Genomic DNA, 19,778 nt, shown 5'->3' with positions numbered 1-19,778 from the left:
AAAAATAAACGTGGCATCCATCCTGTACAAAGCTTTATCAGCTTCGATTTATTATAAACAGCTGACAAATTAAAGCCCTTGATAATCGGTATATCTCGCATTGTATAGCGAGCATATTCATCAGCTGCCCCTTCCCAGCATCCACTTCCGCTCACCAATTGCAGACAACTGTCTTCCAGAACGTGGATCATCTTCAATGGATTTATGGCCATCTTTAAAATGATGACAGCAGCTAACAACTGTAGAATATAATAGAGAATTGCATACGCAAACTACGTCCAAGAGGGCCTTGCTATCATTTTTAAGTGCTCAAAGAGCTCCCGCGTTTTACCCAGTCACAGAATTGTATGCTTTGTCTTCAATATTTTTAAAAAGCAATTTGAGACAGGCCACTCGATTACGGTTATACAATCCCAAAACGTGTCTTATACCTCCTTGATTTTTCATCATTAAGTATGTATGCACATGTGTGTGCGCGACTGTAACCCGCCTGAGCAACACGTCAAAGAGGAACTTGAAAATTTGATCGCGGACGTACTAAATATATTTTACTGAGATGGCTTCCTTTTTGTGAGAATATGTTCTTACTATCGACAGTGGCTCTATTGTATATAATATTTTAGTTGCAGATGTTCATTCATCTTGCTTCAGAATATATTAATTACAACGGTGTATACTATAACGGGGAAAACTCCACCGATTGATGCGTATAGTAGTTTGAAATTATTTATGAGCGTTCTTAATGCGGGAATCACATTTCCATAGCAATATTTGTAACATCAATGAAAAGATGAGATCATTATTCCTCAAAAAAGTGACTCAAATAAGATTTGTCAAAAGGCTGAAGGCTGTTGCATGATACTTTCAATACGTAGCCGGAGCATTTGATGAAGAAATCGTTTTAGCTATCCAGCAAGGAGAAACGTATGGTATCCATTGGGGACAAACGGGCGTTAGTGCAACGATAAACACATATGCAATGTTTCTTTGACCAGATGAGATTGGCTGAACTAGTGATTTCACTCCACTCGCGCATTCATTGAAAAAATATGTCGTGCGGGGGATCATTTGGCACAATCATGCGTGGGACTCCTTTGACTTTATTTGTTTTTGGAGTCACCAAGAACAGTCGAGTACATTTTAGGCACAGTTTCGTGTATTCCTTGATCGGCTTTCTTGCAAATCCATCCGTGAATTTCCCTACTACATTTTTATTTTTGTCGGTAAACACCGAATGATCTTTAGAATACTCACTGTTGTCAACTTTATCTCTGAGTGGTACCTCGTACGTATCGGGATAGACATCGCTGGTAGTTAAATGAATGAGGGACAAATTCGTGTCAGTATGCAGCATTTAATGTAATCACCGTACCGCTCCTCCATTGTGTCATAATTAAACTCACGTGGACACTTAGAGAAGTCGAGCGCAGACGCGCCATGTCAAGAAAGGTTCGTCAGCTATATTTATGATCGTGTTTACCGTCGATGGCTATGAGGCCACCATGGAGTAATATGAGTGACCCCACGCAGGACGGCAACAAGCATACGAAATTTATCTTGTTCGCTGTCCGTTTAATCAAGTAACCATTTTTAAATCGCTATGATCACACTACTGTACGTCACATGCATATATCTGCCATTTTTAAATCGCTATGATCCTACTATACTGTACGTGACATGCATATATCTGCAAGTCTTTAGTGCAGCTGCAAATTATTTTAAAGTACGTTATTTTGTACATCGATCGGCATTAGATTATTGCCTGGTTTAGAAAGAAAAAAAATTACGAAAGTTACAAGAAAAGTTCTTATAAATGTCCCTGCTATAAATCAAGTCATACAAAATGCTCTGTAAGGTCTTCACATCTGATTTCTCTGCGTCTTTTAAATTTCTTAATAATGTTTATGCAGATGAAATTTTCTTTTAATTTGCGGTTGTTTATCTTATTTTTCTTGGGGTTAGGGTGGGTTGCCAAAGGTGGTTTCGACGCACTTTTCAAACAAGAATAAATGCATTTCTTAGATAAATGTTGTCCTTCGATTTTGCCTCTTAGTTTAATTCCAAGCCACAAATAAACAATTCTTCAGAGGCGAGTAAACACGACTGGGAGAATGTTTATATGTCAAAACGACTATTTGGCACACTGATGAGAAAATAAACCACAATTCTCTCTCTCTCTCTCTCTCTCTCTCTCTCTCTCTCTCTCTCTCAATCAATCAATCTATCGATGATCTCTGTGATGTGTATTTATAAGCTGTGTCGATTAGTTACGGCAAATGTCTAGAACGTAAGTTTCACAAAGAGAGAGAGAGAGAGAGAGAGAGAGTGAGAGAGAGAGAGGGCTAGTTTCCATATAAAACACCATACATTTCCATGGAGAAGTCATTTTTTAATTTTACACGGAAAAGGGTATGTCAGCGGTATCTCTAGAATTGCCTGAATAGTTAGACGTCTGTTTGATGTGAGGAAATATGATTTATACTTCATGCCAAACGCATTCTACTTATCATCCCACTAGTCTGAATATGATTTCAGCTCAATCCTGGTCGACGGTCTTTACAATCCTGATTCACTATCAGCCTCGTTCAACTCTATTATTCATCTGCCCGTTCCACTCTTGGATAGTCCTGACAGTTTATGGATACAAATTCACTTTCTCGGCACAAAAAGTAGAGCAGTAAACACGACATAGATCGGAAAGCGTAGCTGCAACTTTGAAAGCATTGGTTCTTTGATCTAATCGCTGTTTAATCCCAATCTTTCCAGGCCTCTTTGCTTAATTCTAAAATAGTGAAAATGGATATGAGAATGTTTATTCAAAAATGAATTAAATAATACTTTTAATATACGAATTATATATATATATATATATATATATATATATATATATATATATATATATATATATATATATATACGTAACGCGATACTTGCTCAGTTATAGCATCATTTAATAATCTATGCCAGGCCCGACATTGTTCGGTTCAATGTTTGAATGTCAGTAGCTGGAAAAATATCTTTCTCTGACTTAAAGTAAAAATAACAACATTAAGTTATTTGAAGAAAAAAAATATTAATGATCTCGCCAAAAAGGAAAAGAAAGTGGTTCAGTTGAAATGAAAACAACGGCCTTCACCCATTCCACCGAGCGCACCGTATAGAAGAGCAATTTGCCATCTGTATGTTAATTGCTGTATGAGCCGTAGTCTAAAAACTGTAAAGTAAAGTGGGACTATTAAGCTTGAGCTAGAGCTGTGAAAGACGTCGTGCTGACATTAGATAACCTATTGATGAAAATAGGAAGTGTTGTTACTGGAACCTGCAATTTATTAGCCACATTACTGATATAATAGGAAGGGAAACTTTGAGTAGGATGCCAACACCGGGGCAAGATATTTATCAGAGAAGACCAGTAAAAATAAAACACAATTACTCAAAAGACCCGAGAAAATATTAAATGGACTTGAGAAAGTATGTAAAGTTCAGACAAAAAGCAACCGTGCTCCTGAAGGTCTCTGGATGATTAACAGTCTTACAATGGAATGCATGTAGCTAATACATTTCTTTACACTTGTAAACAATTAAAAACTGACATTGGTTTCTGCTGTGTTTTTTAATCAACATTTTTTCCAAAACTTGGGATTTGACACGAATATCTTTAGCAACATCCTATCTGGCCACTGCGTTGACATGCATGACACGTGTCAAACATGTTATTATAAAGGATGATATTTGCAATATTGACCACTACTTTGTGACAATCACTATCGTTGTGTAAGTCAATATTTTGTCATGATGTATATAATAGGCCAACGTGCTTAGTACTATGGCAAGGGAAGATAACTCGATACATACGATATCCACCCCCACCCCCACCCCTTCAAAACTACTGACGACCTCGTCCGGAAGACGTCCATTCATCCTAACGACTTCTGGATGTTTTGGAAAATTTTGTTTTGCCAACTCTGATCTCATACAATTTCATCTGCTAAACATTTTTCCATTTCAAGATAACCGCTCCGGTGGCTTAGTGGTTAGAGCATCCGCCTCGGATGCGTGAGGTCGCGGGTTCGAACCCCGGCCGAGGTCATACAAAAGAATTATAAAAATGGTACTAACAGCTGTCTCGCTAGGCGATCAGCATTAAGAGTTTAGTGTTAGATTTGTAGGCATTGTTTTAGGATGATGTGACTGGGTGGGACATCATGATACATGCATGCGCCGTGATGCCCCAGTACTAGACATCACTATAAACTGCCACACTGCTGAGATATGACTGAAATTTTTTAAAACCAACGTTAAAAATCCAAATCACACACATACAAATGCACATACACAATCACACCCATTCAAGATTTTAAATCCGTATAGTTCTGTATCGATGGCATTGAGTAACTTCGCCTTGCTGTGAAGATGGTTGAAATGAAGTGATAGATAGATTTCAATATACGTCTGACATTGAGCGTACAATCCATGTAGTCGTTGCGCGTGGGCTATCACTCTTTCGGACTGAATTACCGTATATGTTGCCTCCTGGATATCTCATCCATGAATGTCGGATTTTCCATCGGTGGACAATGTTGCTGTCTATGGCAGCAAAAGTGTACGTGTGTGCGTACGTGCGTGCGTGTGCGTGTGTGTTGGGGGGGGGGCGATTTAAATTATAGAAATCTGGCTTTGTTTTTTTATTATTTTTTATGTATTTATTTCGTAATATGCTCAAGTTAAATATTTAAAGGCGTAAAGTTCTTCATCTTTATAGGCTCTGGTTTAATTTAAATTTGCTTTATTTTAGGCGGGGTAAGGTGATCATTTCAATGCACCTATTGACATTCACAGAATGTACCGTTGAAGTTTAGATGCTTAATGAAATATAAAGGTGCTCCAGATAGAAAACGTGCATGAAGTACCTAAGCGTAAGGACGTGATAAGTTAAAGTGGTATTCCTTTTTTCTGTACTACTTTTGCTTGGTTCTTCGGTGTTGAAGGCCATATTACGGCACGTGACATGCTACACATGGCGACAATTATATTTAGTAGAGGAAGCACTTGGGAAGACGCAAGAAAGAACTAGAATTTGATTCAAGTCAAATTTCCATTGTATTACGTGAAGATCTGACAGAGGTCGCTTAAGGGGTCATGTTCTGGTAACCTTTGAATTAATCAATGAAAATGCAACTTTTAGATATTTGTAAGCTAATCGTTCGTCAGACATTGATGCTCTTCAGTCTTACTGCTCAGTCTCCCAAACGCGAAGATATAAGACTTCATCTGATATACTAAAAAATTAAAGATTATGGTAATAGCATAGGTCACCAGAACGTGACACCTAAGCGGTTGCTGTCAGATCTTAACGTAGTACAGTGGAGATCTTATTTTAATCATACTGGAAAGAACAATAGACCCACCGAAAGCTAACTGGCGAGATTCTTCACTACCCACGTTGGACGAACCTAGATTCGACCTCGCGCAGACAGAGGTGATATGTGTGAGTGATCTGTAGAGGCGAGCGCCTGTCACGTTTGTAAGTCGTAAGTCGTGTATAAACTAAGGTATTATTACCAGCCATGGTTTGATGTCTAAACATTGCCGCAGGCTAGAGTTAATTTCTTACGCAAGGTTACCGTGACCAGAGAGAAAACCAGACATCTTGAATCAGCACAAGAGTTAGATCGCGCGACTTCCCACCTATGTGATACAGATTAGTCCTAAGATCAGAGGAACCCGCGAGAGACCTGTGCTTGTTCTAAATCCGTCCCCACGTGGACAGACAGCAAGAAGGACATTATCCGCTAAGTTTGATTGGATCGGGTCAAAGCGACACCCAGTCGGAATTGTGATAACGATTTCGATCCGAATTATAATTTCTTACAAGCAAGCGAAAATTTAGTCTCGCCTAGGAAGATTGCAGAGCAATATAAGGTTACTCCAAGGAAGCCACTCGTAATTTGGCGGTAAAACTTAGAGAGGAGATTCTACGGAAAGACAAAGCTTCGTAAAGGTGAGTAAGTTATTTGCTTGAGTTTTGCAGAATATTACGAGCATGGTTTTTTGAATATTTGAGTAATTTGTATGAGTTGTAATGTAAACAAATGCCTCTGATTGCTGAGATATTGTTAGTATAATTGGATTAGGAATAGGTACTGATATGACGCAAATTATTGATATATGTTTGAGAAGTAATTGATACCGTGCTTTTATTACGACGTTGTTTTACCATACATGAACGTATGAGTATTTCCATGCGAATGAATGCGTGACCGAAGAAATTTTATAGTTGTCATGTAATGATAGGCTGGGTGTAGTGTGAGATGAGAGGGCTAAGGAAAATATTGTACCGCCCTTGTATTTTCAAAGAAAGCTTTTGGGGGGACAGAACTTCCAGTTCAGTTAAGTCCCGAGTCTCTAAGAGGGGAGACGGAAGTGAGACTAGCAGAGCAGTTGGGGTCGACAAAGTCTAAGCGGTGGAGAGAGTCGAGGAGGAAGAGGAAAAGGAGTAGAGGATGAGAAAGTGGAGAATGAGAAGGAGTTTTGCGAAGTCGAGGAGAAGAAGGAATTTGGAGAAAGTCGAGAGGTAAAGAGAAAGGGATTGGAGGAATAGGAGAGAAGAATACACGGATGAGTAGAATACAAGGACATGTGGAAAGCTATCTCACACTACCAATCAAAGGATGCAATATGCTATCACAGGGTCGAGCGGAAGGAGAGTACTTGAGAAATTTGAAGCACTTGACTATTGAATTATTATGAAAATGTTATTCGTTGAATTTCACTTTTTTGTATATTCATTCATTTAACCGTCGGCATTCCTGACTGGGGGCTCAGAGCGTTACATCCATCTTTCACTAATTTAACTTCCAACCAAAATCGAGCCTGGGTTGGACTTCCATAATAGTTTAGATAAGTCTTGGGAGCACTCCACGCCAACCATAACACAACTACCACAGTGGCGACATAACAACCCGTCACGCCACAGCGCCATGGACCATTCGGTCACCTGGGGCCCCATCTATACTACTGAGTCTTTCGATAATTTATTCACGGATAGTGTGGGACTTTAAAAATAAATCAGGTAAGGGAGGCCTGTATCACATAGAATATTTTACCTCTACCGCTTCGTCGACCCTCGAAAAGGGGTATGTAATGGGACGAAGAGAAATGTGGTAGCACAATCAGAAAAAAAGGGTATTGGGCTGTACCGCCCTATCGAAATAAGTTAGTATGTCGTTTTAAATTACGTATAGTTGGTTCAATAATAGAACTGAGGCACATCTGCACTAAAAAGAGCTTAACCAGTTCGATACTTTAGTGTAGGTAGTATGTCCGAAAAAGCATAACTACGCAGACATCTTGACAGGAAAGGCTCTTAACGGTTGATCCACTAGCAGGATGTGAACGTCCTTAAGTATGTGGGTGTCTCGCTCGTCGAATGTCAATATTGTTTTCACGAGACTCAAGACAAATGCAACTCCATACGAAACATGCGAGTGCCAAACACAACCATAGAGAAGTGAAAGCAAACATGAACACTCATCGGAGAAAACACAGTTGGCTAGAAGTTACATTCTTGAATAATGCGGTACTGAAAATGAGACTTAAACTGAATCGACCAGACAGCAGGATAGTTTTCCTTACTAATGAGATATATAAATCAAATGAACACACAGAGGAAACCAAACAAATAATGAGAGGAAAACCTTCAATGCTCACTGATACAGATATTGAGCTGTTGAAGTAAGGACATGAGCATCACCGTGTAAAGGTATCTAGAGGGTGATCGCCTCGGTAGTGTTACCCGGATCGAGTAAATTTTAAAATAAAGTCTGAAATTATAGATGGAATAAATAGAGATCTGAGCAGATATATAGAACAGAATGACACGAGCCCCGTACATGGAAAACAAAAATTTAATAAATTACATAAACAACTGGGATGATACATTAGGAAAATACACTTCTTTTTGGAATAAATCTTTCACCGAATTTCAAACACAAATATATTTATACAACTAGCCGATCTGTTTAAATGATAGGATTGGTTCATGATATAATGGAGTGAACGATAGAAGTCATTGCCTTGTATAACTTCATAAGTTGCTTATTCCGGTCCACTCCAACTTCACTATGGTGGTTCCTCTAGGTCCGTTTGCTTTTTCCCTTTTCCAACCTCCCTACTGTCGCGCCTCTTTTCGGCCCTCAATCTTTGTTTGCGTAGGTGGATACGTAAGTAGATACTTCAATGGATACGTCTGTGGAGCTATTTCCCCTTGTGCTTTCAAGCTATGTTCGCTTCTACCGCCAAAATTGTATCTGTTGACTTTCCAGACATTCTGTCTCTTTGACCAATGTTTTACGAGAGCATTTCTTCCAAATTCAGTCTCGGAGTCCCTTATATTTTCACTCTTGCATGGGAAAATTTTAGACTGATTAGATGTTTCGATGGGGGCAATATGTAAAGCCCAAGGAAGTTCGTGTGGGAAACACGCCCCTTATTTAGCGTAACCAGTCAGGGTTAAATATTTTTACCGCCTTTTATAACTAAGCGCCAAAAGTTTGTTCAGCATGGCTTATAGAATTCCAAACAACAGATCTGGAAAAAATCAGCTTCTGACAGTTCCGATATAAAATCGAAGTTAACCGTCCCTTTTTTAGTCGTCTAACGGCTATGTAAACGAAAGCTTAATTGATAATCACGTCCTCTCCCGACACAGACATTATAAATCAATGCAGTATAGCGATTTAACGAGCACCTGTCCCCGAAATCCAATTAATTGTTCTGTGGCCGAAATTAATGTGCCCTTTATAGATCGACAGAAATTTACATCCATACAATGTTATTACCAGAATCGCTAATTTTGTGAGCCAATCAGATCAAGTCGTATATCTTTGCGTTTGGAGACTGTGGATGAAGAGCATGAAAGTGTACCGAACGATTTGACTCTCTGTCAGATTTTTGAAGGCTGCATTTCCTTTAGCTAATTTAAAGGTCGGCAGAACATGACCCCTAAGCGGTCGTCGTCAGTTCTTCACGTAGGACAACATATATCTGATTTTAATCAGACTATTTATGTAGCCTACGGTTACCTACAAATGATTAAATTTAAAATTCTCAAAATATATTTCCCAAACAACCTATGGTAGTCCAAGGACGCGGAGGAGACGGAAGAGGTCGTGCCAACAAGGATTAAAGTTATCCGGACAAGCGGAGAGACGACATCATTATAAAAAATAGTGAAATCACTTCTCCCTATCACATACAACAGTAGTATTGTGTGTGTGTGTGTGTGTGTGTGTGTGTGTGTGTGAGAGAGAGAGAGAGAGAGAGAGAGAGAGAGAGGAGGGTATTTCACGTACAATTAGATATATAGCAGTAAGTGGTATCGGACGGACGTGTATAATTCGTTCAAGGTTTGCCCCTTTATTACCCGCCCTAAGATAGGGAGTTTTATTTCAGATATTTTTTCTCTAGCAAAGGTAATAGACCTAAGCTCATTAGGGTTCTTTGTAGCTGCCTAAAGGTGAGGATACATCGGTCCCATTTAGTGTTAACTGAACAAAATCTGGGCTTAATCTATCTATAGTGCTAAATAGTAGTCATTATTCACAGGAAAGGCTCATTTAGCGTATTTATGTTTTGAAATGAATTCCGGCCTGATCAATTGAAAATATTTCTGTCAAATACTGCCATTAATGTTTGAATGCACTGATGCTTTGAAGATCGGAGTAGAATCTTATCTAAGAAGAAAATCTATACCATTAGCACCTACGTGCGGAATGACAAAAGCTGGAGTCTAGCCACTCCGTCAAAAGGCAAAGACTAAAGGCCGCTTCCAATCCATAGTCGTGGGAATTTACTATATTAGGGAGGAGGTTCCAAGTTGATCCATCGATGCAGTTATCGGTATTTAGTCCCTTTTAAAGAGATTTTCAAGAAACTTTGTTAGTACAAACATTTTGCCTCATCCCCTATAACAGATAACAAGACATAGATGTCGGAATTGTATTATTCCGATGCATTAGCTGATGTTAAATTCATTAAATGTGAGTTCAAAACAACGTTTATATTTATTGATCGTAACAGATCCTAATCTACCTTTTTTAAAGTCCAATGTTTATGCCGTGTAAAACCACGAAAGACAGCATTACCTTCACCCCTCCACAATTTAAGTTATTTAGGAAATTACGTAATTAATGTAATCATGTGCCACTATATTTCCTGAAGTGTGTAATTAAATAGCAAGTGAAATATATAATAAAACAGCGAGTGAAATATATCATGAAAATTGAATGAAACATATAATAAAATATCCAGTGAAATATATAATAAAACATCAAGTGTGTGTGTGTGTATATATATATATATATATATATATATATATATATATATATATATATATATATATATATACACACATTTATGAGTAATGTATATCATGAAAAATCTCATTTAAGATAGGACCGGCCGCTGCAGTGGCCTAAGTGGTTGTAGCAGCCGCCTCGAATTCGGGAGGTCGCGGGATCGAACCCTCGGTCAACTTATAACAAAGTCTTATAAGAATGATACTAATAGCTCTTTCGCTAAGCGCTCAGCATCAAGAGGTTCGTATTTGGACTAGTCGGCCTAGTGTCGGGATAATGTGACTGGGTGGGACATGATGATACATGTCTGCAGCATGACGTTCCAGTGCTAGACATCACTATAAACTGCCACACTGCAGCCATTGTAGTGATATGGCTGAACAATTGTTAAAGCTACGTTAAACACACACACACACACACACACACACACGCACACACACACACACAAACACACTTGAAATATGTGTCAGAGACATTAAAACTTATAAATGATAATAATTCTCACTGTAACTCGCATGGATATGTGTACCACATACCAAAATAGTATGCGACTCTTTTTATTGATACATACGGTAGTTCAGTGGGTGAGCAGCCACATGATATGCACGGGTTGCTCAGATCGTTGCATGTATACACAAATATGCACTTGAAGTGATACTATGTCTCTTATAAAATACCCTGCTTTCATCTATAAAGTCTCAATTCTCTCAAAATATTTCTGCAGAACAGCGGCGGCACGAGGTCTCGAGGCATCAGGGGGCAATGTTCTTTAGTGGCACCCCTAACTTGCCACAGGGAACATATTTATGCCAGTTGTCAACCCACCATCTCTTAAATATGTATTTTGTCAAGAAATGATTCTGGTACACCAAGGTGAGGTGAAACATTTCAACGAAAAGAAAGCTCCCGACGTCCACCCCCCCCCCCCACCCAATTCACCCTATTCGCCTCGTCATCCTCGCGCGGCCAAAGCTGCATATGCAAGTTTTTTTTATACATACTTACTAGAATCCACATGGCATGTTTGATTAATTTTTTATATATATTTGTATGTATTAGTATTTATTGCGTGAAGTTACCTTATTATAGAATCATGTTCAACCATTTAAATTTTAATTTTTGTGAAAATGTGTTTCTGATTAATGATGGGATGTGCTGTTATTATTATTGTTCTAGACTAATTTTAATCCATATTGGATAATTCGTTATCACATACATACATACATACATACATACATACATACATACATACATACATACATGGTGTCACGTTTGCTCAGCCCCATTTCGTAAGTTGTGTATAAACTAAGGTATTATTACAAGCCACGGTTTGGGGGCCCCGAGTGGCCGAGTGGTCTAAAGCGCTCTTCGTTACGGATCACTGCCATCTCACCTCTGTCTGCGGCGGTTCGAGTCTAAGATTCAGCCAATGTGGGCATGTGAGAAAGCCTGCCAGTAGCTTCTCGTGGGTCGGTGGTTCTTTCCGGGGTTTTCCGGGTTCTTCCTCCACCATTAATACTGGCCGCCATGTATAGCCTATCGTGCTGAAAAATGGCGTTAAACCCCACAACAACAACAACAACAACAAGCCACGGTTTGATGTCTAAACATTGCCGCAGGCTAGAGTTAATCTCTTACGCAAGATTACAGTGACCAAAGAGAAGACACGACATCTTGAATAGGCACAGGCGTTGGATTGCGTGACCTTCCACTAATGTGTTACAGCTTAGTCCTAAGATCAGAGGAACCCGCGAGGGACCAAAGCGTGTTCTAAATCCGTCCCCACGTGGACAGACAGCAAGAAAGACATTGCCCGCTAAGTTTGATTGGATCGGGTCAAAGCGACGCCCAATCGGAATTGATATAGAGGGTGTGATAACAATTTCGATTCGAATTATAACTTCTAACAAGCAACCGAAACTTTAGTCTCGCCTAGGAAGATTGCTGAGCAATATGTGGTTTCTCCGAGGAAGCTTCTCATTATTTAGCAGTAAAACGTAGAGAGGCGATTCTAAGTAAAGAAAAAGCCTCGCAAAGTCACTAAGTTATTTGCTCGATTTATGCATAATATTACGGCATTGTAATTGCAATTATGTGTAGTATTTATACTTAATTGATAGGATCTTTTTATACGTAGAATTACCTTTGTGGTGTTTAATTTACGTGCATATTTGAGAAATGAGCTTGACTTTTATGTAGAGAATTACGTAGATTGTTAGCTTGTGGTCACAATTAACTGTGTAATTCGCTATTAGGTTACTTTGTAGTAAACCAGTGAATTTATTCATGTGATATGTTAGAATTAACACATCCTTGAATTGTGAATTTGGAAAATGGTTGAAGTGTGTAAGATTAGTTAATATTGGCGTTCGGATATATCAGAACATGGATATTTGACTATTTGGTTACTTTGTATGAGTTGTAATGTAAAGAAATGATTGCTGTGATATTGTTTAGTATAATTGGATTATGAATATGTACTGATGTGGCGCAATTTATTGTTGTATGTATGAGAAGTAATTGATACTGTGCTTTTATTACGACGTTGTTTTACCATACTACAACGTATGAGTATTTCAATGCGAATGAATGCGTGAGCGAAGAAATTTAATAGCCGTTATCTGATGATAGTCTGGGTGTAGTGTGAGATGAGAGGGCTAAGGAAAATATTGTACCGTCTTTGTGTTTTCATAGTATGCATTTTGGGGGACAGAACGTCCGGTTCAGTTAAGTCCCGAGTCTCTGACAGGGGAGACGGAAGTGAGACTAGCAGAGCAGTCGGAGTCGACAAGTCTAGTCAGTGGAGACAATCGAGTAGGAGGAGGAAAAGGAGTCTAGGTGGAGAAGGAGTAGGAATATTGACGAATCGGTGGAGAATATGAATTTGGAGAAATTGGGAGGAAAAGGAGAAGGCATATGAGGAATAGGAGAGAAGAAAACACAGATGAGTAGAATACAAGGACAGGTGCAAATCTATCTCACACTACTAATCAAACGATTCAATTGGATATCACAGGGCCGAGCGGAAAGAGAGTACTTGGGAAATTTTAATAATTTGACTATTGAATTGTCATTAAATCGTTATTCGTTGAATTTCACGTTTTTTTTTTATTCAATCATTTAACCGTCGGCATTGCTGACCTTCGGAATTGGAGCTTTACATCTGTCTTTCACTAATTTATCTTCCAACCAAAATCGAGCCTCTATGGGACTTCTATAATAATTAAAATAGAATATTGGGAGCACCCCACCCCAACCATAACACAATTACCACAGTGGCGGTATAACAAACCGTCATACATACATACATACATACATACATACAGACATACATACATACATACATACATACATACATACATACATACATACCTGAAATATTCTCAACATGTTTTTTATTTATTTTATTTTTTTCTAATTTCATGGTGTTTGCTTTTGTAATAATAATATTATATGTTTTTTATCTTATAGATGTTGTCTAATGTTGTAAAGCGCTTAGAGCTTTTAAAGATTAGGCGCTATGCAAAGTCCTCATTATTATTAATATTATTATTATACATACGTACATACATACATACATACATACATGCATACATACATACATGCATACATACATACATACACAGAGGTCGGGTTATATCAATGTTCAAACAAGGTAGAAGAGAAACTATATAATTTATGTGACTTGTATGTATTTCTCGTTATGCTGAACAAGGAAAAAGAAACGAGGTTGTAATTTCAGCTCGTCGCCTCTTTCTCCGATTGTGCTCATACAGAAATGTCATGGACCCCTAGTAGTCGTTATTCGTTATTTTTTTCCTGAATTAGGAAGAGCTGAAATATGTAATCAAACGTCAGTGGGAAATATGTAATGAGACCTTAAGTGGACTGTGTAATGAAAGAACAAGTCAAATATATAATGAAACGTCATGTGAATTATATAATTAAAAAGCAAGTGAAATATGTCATGAAACATTTGCAAGGTACTGTCAATTTGAAATGGGGTTTCAGCTGAAATCAAAGGAAATTTAATTGCTCGCTTTATCATTAATCTGTGTGTGTGTGTGTGTGTGTGTGTGTGTGTGTGTGTGATCAGCAAAATTGAATGAACTAATATACATACATTAATTACGCATGTGGTCGCTGTATGCCTCAACTCTTTCATTGTTATATATCTGATTGCCTTTCCATGCCACAGTTGGAATCATACTTTGTGGTAGTTTTATTCCTTTTACCTCCAATATTGTTTTGAATCGGATACATCACAGCCTTTCCTTAATAAAAAGAATTGTCACAGCCAATTCCGAAGTAATACCTTTGCATAAGTAATAATTTTCACTTTTCAATGTCGAAATACACAAATGAATGCGAATTTTTGTCATACACTGTTAAAATGAAAACCAAGCTCCAACATACCGTGTATACAACTGTCATTTTCTTTTTTTATTCAATATAAAGAATGATTACATCATGTAATCGTGTCTTGTTAGCAAGTAAAACTACCGAACACAGATGGTTATATTTCATTTTAATGTGATATTAACCAGGTGTTGCTTATAACACGATATGCGTTTAAATTTATTCCGACCCATTGAAATTTGAAGAATCCAAAATGAACCGAGACCATACCTAAATCTTTCAGAAATTATTCAGGTACAAATTAACAACGCACTGTACGCGGCGCATCGAGGATGATCGGCCGGGGTAGTATGGGTCATCGTGAAATGTATGTTCTGACTGCACAGATGGTGGAAAGACTTTATTCTGAAAACGCCTGCAATAAATATCATATATAAACAATTCATGTCCTAAACATTTCCAGCCGGGACCTGTACATTAAACTGTGTTTGAAAATTCAAGCTATGTCGTATATCATGCGTCTTTATTCGACCTGATCCTAGAAGAACATTGGGAGACTTGAAATCATCTGCTCAGATTTCCATTATCACCACATGGAAGTTCAGTGTATCGGTAGCCAGCCCTTTGGTCCGGGTTCAGCTTCCATGATTTATTTTGTGACAAAACGATACATGACGCCGAAGAGCATTGTCATACCCCCACCGGACAGGGTGAAATTGGACGCTTGATGTTGAACTGGGTCTGCAGGATGGCATCACTGCGCGAGCTGAGGCAGAGTACCATTGTTCTACAGGGCGGAAATAAATCATCAGTGGTATAGAAGTGAAAAATGCATAAGATGTTTCCATGCAAACGGTCAGAGTTTATCTGGCAGTGCTTTGTTCAAAGAATAATCTAATCGCCATTAAACATTTGATCTTATTTGTAACCTTATATAGCACTTCAAAAACCATAGTATGTATATATCCTTTCAATGAAGCCATTGGCATTCAAATAATGTACAATTGATCAAGTCTGACTCAAGGGAGAGCATTTGAGATGGAAACGTAGATGGTAAGATTCCAGATGACCAGGTCAGTAATTGACATACTAGTATAATATCAATACAAGTTCTTCGGAACTTGTAAAGAGCTGTTTTGCATATTACATTAATCACCCGAACTATAGGGTATTATCCGGTTTTACAATTGTCAACACGATAACCATTTAAAGGCTTGAGGTTTTGAATGGCATATCCATTTCGTGGCACAGCCGAAAAGAAACATTAAGCTCTATTTTGTACAAATCAAATTCCATTACACTTCTTGTAAGATTTGTTTTCTTAAACATGTAGCATTAGTTATCTTTTAATTTCATCGGTTATACATACGTACATACATACATACATACATACGCCACGGGTAATTGAGTGGTCTAACCGCTTGCCTTTACCGGTTACTGACATCTCACTATTGTGGGTATGTGAGAAAGCCGCCAGAAGCTTTCCTTGGGTATGTGGATTTCACTGGGTTTTTCCCAAGTTCTTCCTCCACCAGTTAAACTGTCTGATATGTATCGGCTATCGTGTGCTGGAAAATGGAGCTAAATAATTTTCAAAAAGAAGCAAACAAATACACCCAACCAACAGTTAAACATTTCCCATCAGCGAAGGAAACAAATAACTTTTACTCTACTGTTCCAATAATGTTTCGGGAAGTCATTCTTTTTACTTCTCCGTGCGGCTAACCAGACTTTCTTCGGATACAAATCCTATAGAACCGAGTCTGCAAGTCATCCGTGATTAGATCACTCCCAATATCTAGGTCCTGCCATTCCACAGTCAAAATTACTAAATGCATTCTCGAAATGTCGACAACAAAATTCTAATGCATCACCAACACTGGAGAAATGCCTACTTTCAAGAAAGTGATCAAACTGCGTAAAAAGCACATAACAACATACATTATTACAATGTATAATGCCTACTTACAATTTACGCATTTGAACAGAATACAGATGGGTACAAATATTTAAACAGAATACAAATGGGAACATATATTTAAACAGAATATAAAAATGGGTACAGCTATTTAAACAGAATACAAACGGGTACATATATTTAAAGAGAATACAAATGGGTACAGATATTTAAACAGAATACAAATGAGTACAGAGATTTAAACAGAATACAAATGGGTACATATATTTAAGCAGAATACAAATGGGTACAAATATTTTGAACAGAATACAAATGGGTACAGATATTTAAACAGAATACAAATGGGTACAGAGATTTAAACAGAATACAAATGGCTACAGAAGTTTAAACAGAATGCAGATGGGTAAAGAAATTTAAAGAAAATACAAACGGGTACATATATTTAAAAAGAATACAAATTGGTACATATACTTAAACAGAATACAAATGGCTACAGATGTTTAAGCAGAATACAAATGGGTACAAATATTTTGAACAGAAAACAAATGGCTACAGAGATTTAAACAGAATACAAATGGGTACATAAATTTTGAACAGGATACAAAAGGGCACAGAGATTTAAACAGAATACAAATGGCTACAGAGATTTAAACAGATACAAATGGGTACAGCTATTTAAACAGAATACAAATGAGTACAGAGATTTAAAAGAATACAAATGGGTACAGAGATTTAAAAGAATGCAAATGGGTACAGATATTTAAATATAATACAAATGGGTACATATATTTAAGCAGAATATATATGGGTATATATATTTAAACAGAATACAAATGGGTACAAATATTTTGAACATAATACAGATGGGTACGGATATTTAAAGAGAATACAAATGGGTACAGAGATTTAAACAGAATACAAATGAGTACAGAGATTTAAACAGAACACAAATGGGTACAGAAATTTAAAGAGAATACAAATGGGTACATATATTTAAACAGAATACAAATGGCTACAGATGTTTAAGCAGAATACAAATGGGTACAAATATTTTGAACAGAAAACAAATGACTACAGAGATTTAATCAGAATACAAATGGATGCAGAGATTTAAACAGAATACAAATGGGTACAGAGATTTAAACAGAACACAAATGGGTACAGAAATTTAAAGAGAATACAAATGGGTACAGAGATTTAAACAGAATACAAATGGGTACAGAAATTTAAAGAGAATACAAATGGGTACAGAGATTTAAACAGAATACAAATGGGTACAGAGATTTAAACAGAATACAAATGGGTACATATATTTAAACAGAACACAAATGGCTACAGATGTTTAAGCAGAATACAAATGGGTACATATATTTTGAACAGAAAACAAATGGCTACAGAGATTTAAACAGAATACAAATGGATACAGAGATTTAAACAGAATACAAATGGGTACAGAGATTTAAACAGAACACAAATGGGTACAGCAATTTAAAGAGAATACAAATGGGTACATATATTTAAACAGAATACAAATGGCCACAGATGTTTAAGCAGAATACAAATGGGTACAAATATTTTCAACAGAAAACAAATGGCTACAAATGGCTACAGAGATTTAAACAGAATACAAATGGGTACATATATTTTGAACAGAATACAAATGGCTACAGAGATTTACACATATACAAATGGGTACAGGTATTTAAACAGAATACAAATGAGTACCGAGATTTAAACAGAATACAGAATACAGAATACAGATGGCTACAGAGATTTCAACAGATTAAAAATGGGCTCAAATATTTAAGCAGAATACAAATTGCTACATATATTTAAACAGAGCTCAAATGTGTACATATATTTAAACAGAATACAAATGGCTACAAAGATTTAAACAGAATACAAATGGGTCCAGATATGTAAGCAGAATACAAATGGCTACAGAGATTTAAACAGAATTCAAATGTGTACATATGTTCAAACAGAATACAGATGGGCACATATATTTAAACAGAATACAAATGGGTACATATACTATAACAGAATACAAATGGATACAGATATTTAAACAGAATACAAATGGGTACAGATATTTAAACAGATTACAAATGGGTAAAGATATTTAAACAAAATGCAAATGGCGACAGATATTTAAACAATACAAACGGGTACATGCATTTAAAAAGAATATACATGGGTATAGATATTTAAACAGAATACAAATGGTACAGATGTTTAAACAGAATGCACATGGGTACAGATGTTTAAACAGATTGCAAATGGGTACAGATATTTTAACAGAATACAAATGGCGACATATATTTAAACAATACAAGCGGGTACATATATTTGAAAAGAATATACATGGTTATAGATATTTAAACAGAATACAAATGGGTACATAGATTTGAACAGAATACAAACGGGTACAAATATTTAAACAGAATACAAATGGGTACAAATGTTTAAACAGAATACAAATGGGTTCAGATATTTAGCAGAATACAAATGGCTACAGAGATTTAAACAGAATTCAAACATCCATTCCTTATTAAGCCTTTCCAATAAATAGGTGGCATCCATCATCCAGAAATACCTGTGTCTCAATTGTTAAACAACTCTGAGGCTGCTACCATCTTCTTCTTTTGCTATTCAACGTTGAATGGTGCAAATGACGGACGCGTAAGTTTATATTTGTCAAGCACGGACGTGAAGGAAACCATCCCTTACATTCACTTCTCATATTATCTACTATCCAGACATGGGAAGAAGAAACAAAAAAAAAACACAAATGACAAATATACTATCCACACACGGGAAGGAGCAAAAAAAAAACAAAAACGAAACACATTACTATCCACACACGGGAATGAGCAGAAACAAATCACAAATATACTATTCACACACGGGAAGGAGCAAAAACAAACCCTAATATACCATCCACACAGAAGGGAAGGAAAAAAAGTTAGCCCTGAAATGGGCTATTTTTAGAACTCCAGATATACCTGGCCAATGGTGACATCTCCCAGGCCTCACACCACAGACACATCTCCCGCTCCAATCGTTCTCCCAATTGATTATTTTTCTTGGGAGCGCTGGGGGAGGTTGACTGGCTTCACTCTCCCAGTCTTCACTATGAGGGA

At 37.2% G+C, this 19,778-nt stretch overlaps 1 long non-coding RNA gene and 1 other non-coding gene across 2 annotated transcripts; one reads left to right on the top strand and one right to left on the bottom strand.

Moving 5' to 3' along the window:
* Window positions 1-2,374: 2,374 nt before the first annotated feature.
* LOC149792081 (uncharacterized) lies at window positions 2,375-14,778 on the bottom strand. Its single transcript, XR_016423264.1, has 2 exons — window positions 14,482-14,778; window positions 2,375-2,782 (listed from the first exon to the last, which is right to left on the bottom strand). It is a non-coding gene; the product is annotated as an uncharacterized LOC149792081 (long non-coding RNA).
* Trnap-cgg (transfer RNA proline (anticodon CGG)) lies at window positions 4,017-4,090 on the top strand. Its single transcript has one exon. It is a non-coding gene; the product is annotated as a tRNA-Pro (tRNA).
* Window positions 14,779-19,778: the final 5,000 nt, after the last annotated feature.

The sequence above is a fragment of the Sinohyriopsis cumingii genome, chromosome 9, assembly GCF_028554795.1.
Source record: "Sinohyriopsis cumingii isolate HCF-2022 chromosome 9, ASM2855479v2, whole genome shotgun sequence".
NCBI lineage: Eukaryota > Metazoa > Mollusca > Bivalvia > Unionida > Unionidae > Sinohyriopsis > Sinohyriopsis cumingii.
The sequence above is the reverse complement of the archived record's forward strand: the minus strand, read 5'-3'. Positions and strand labels throughout refer to the sequence as shown.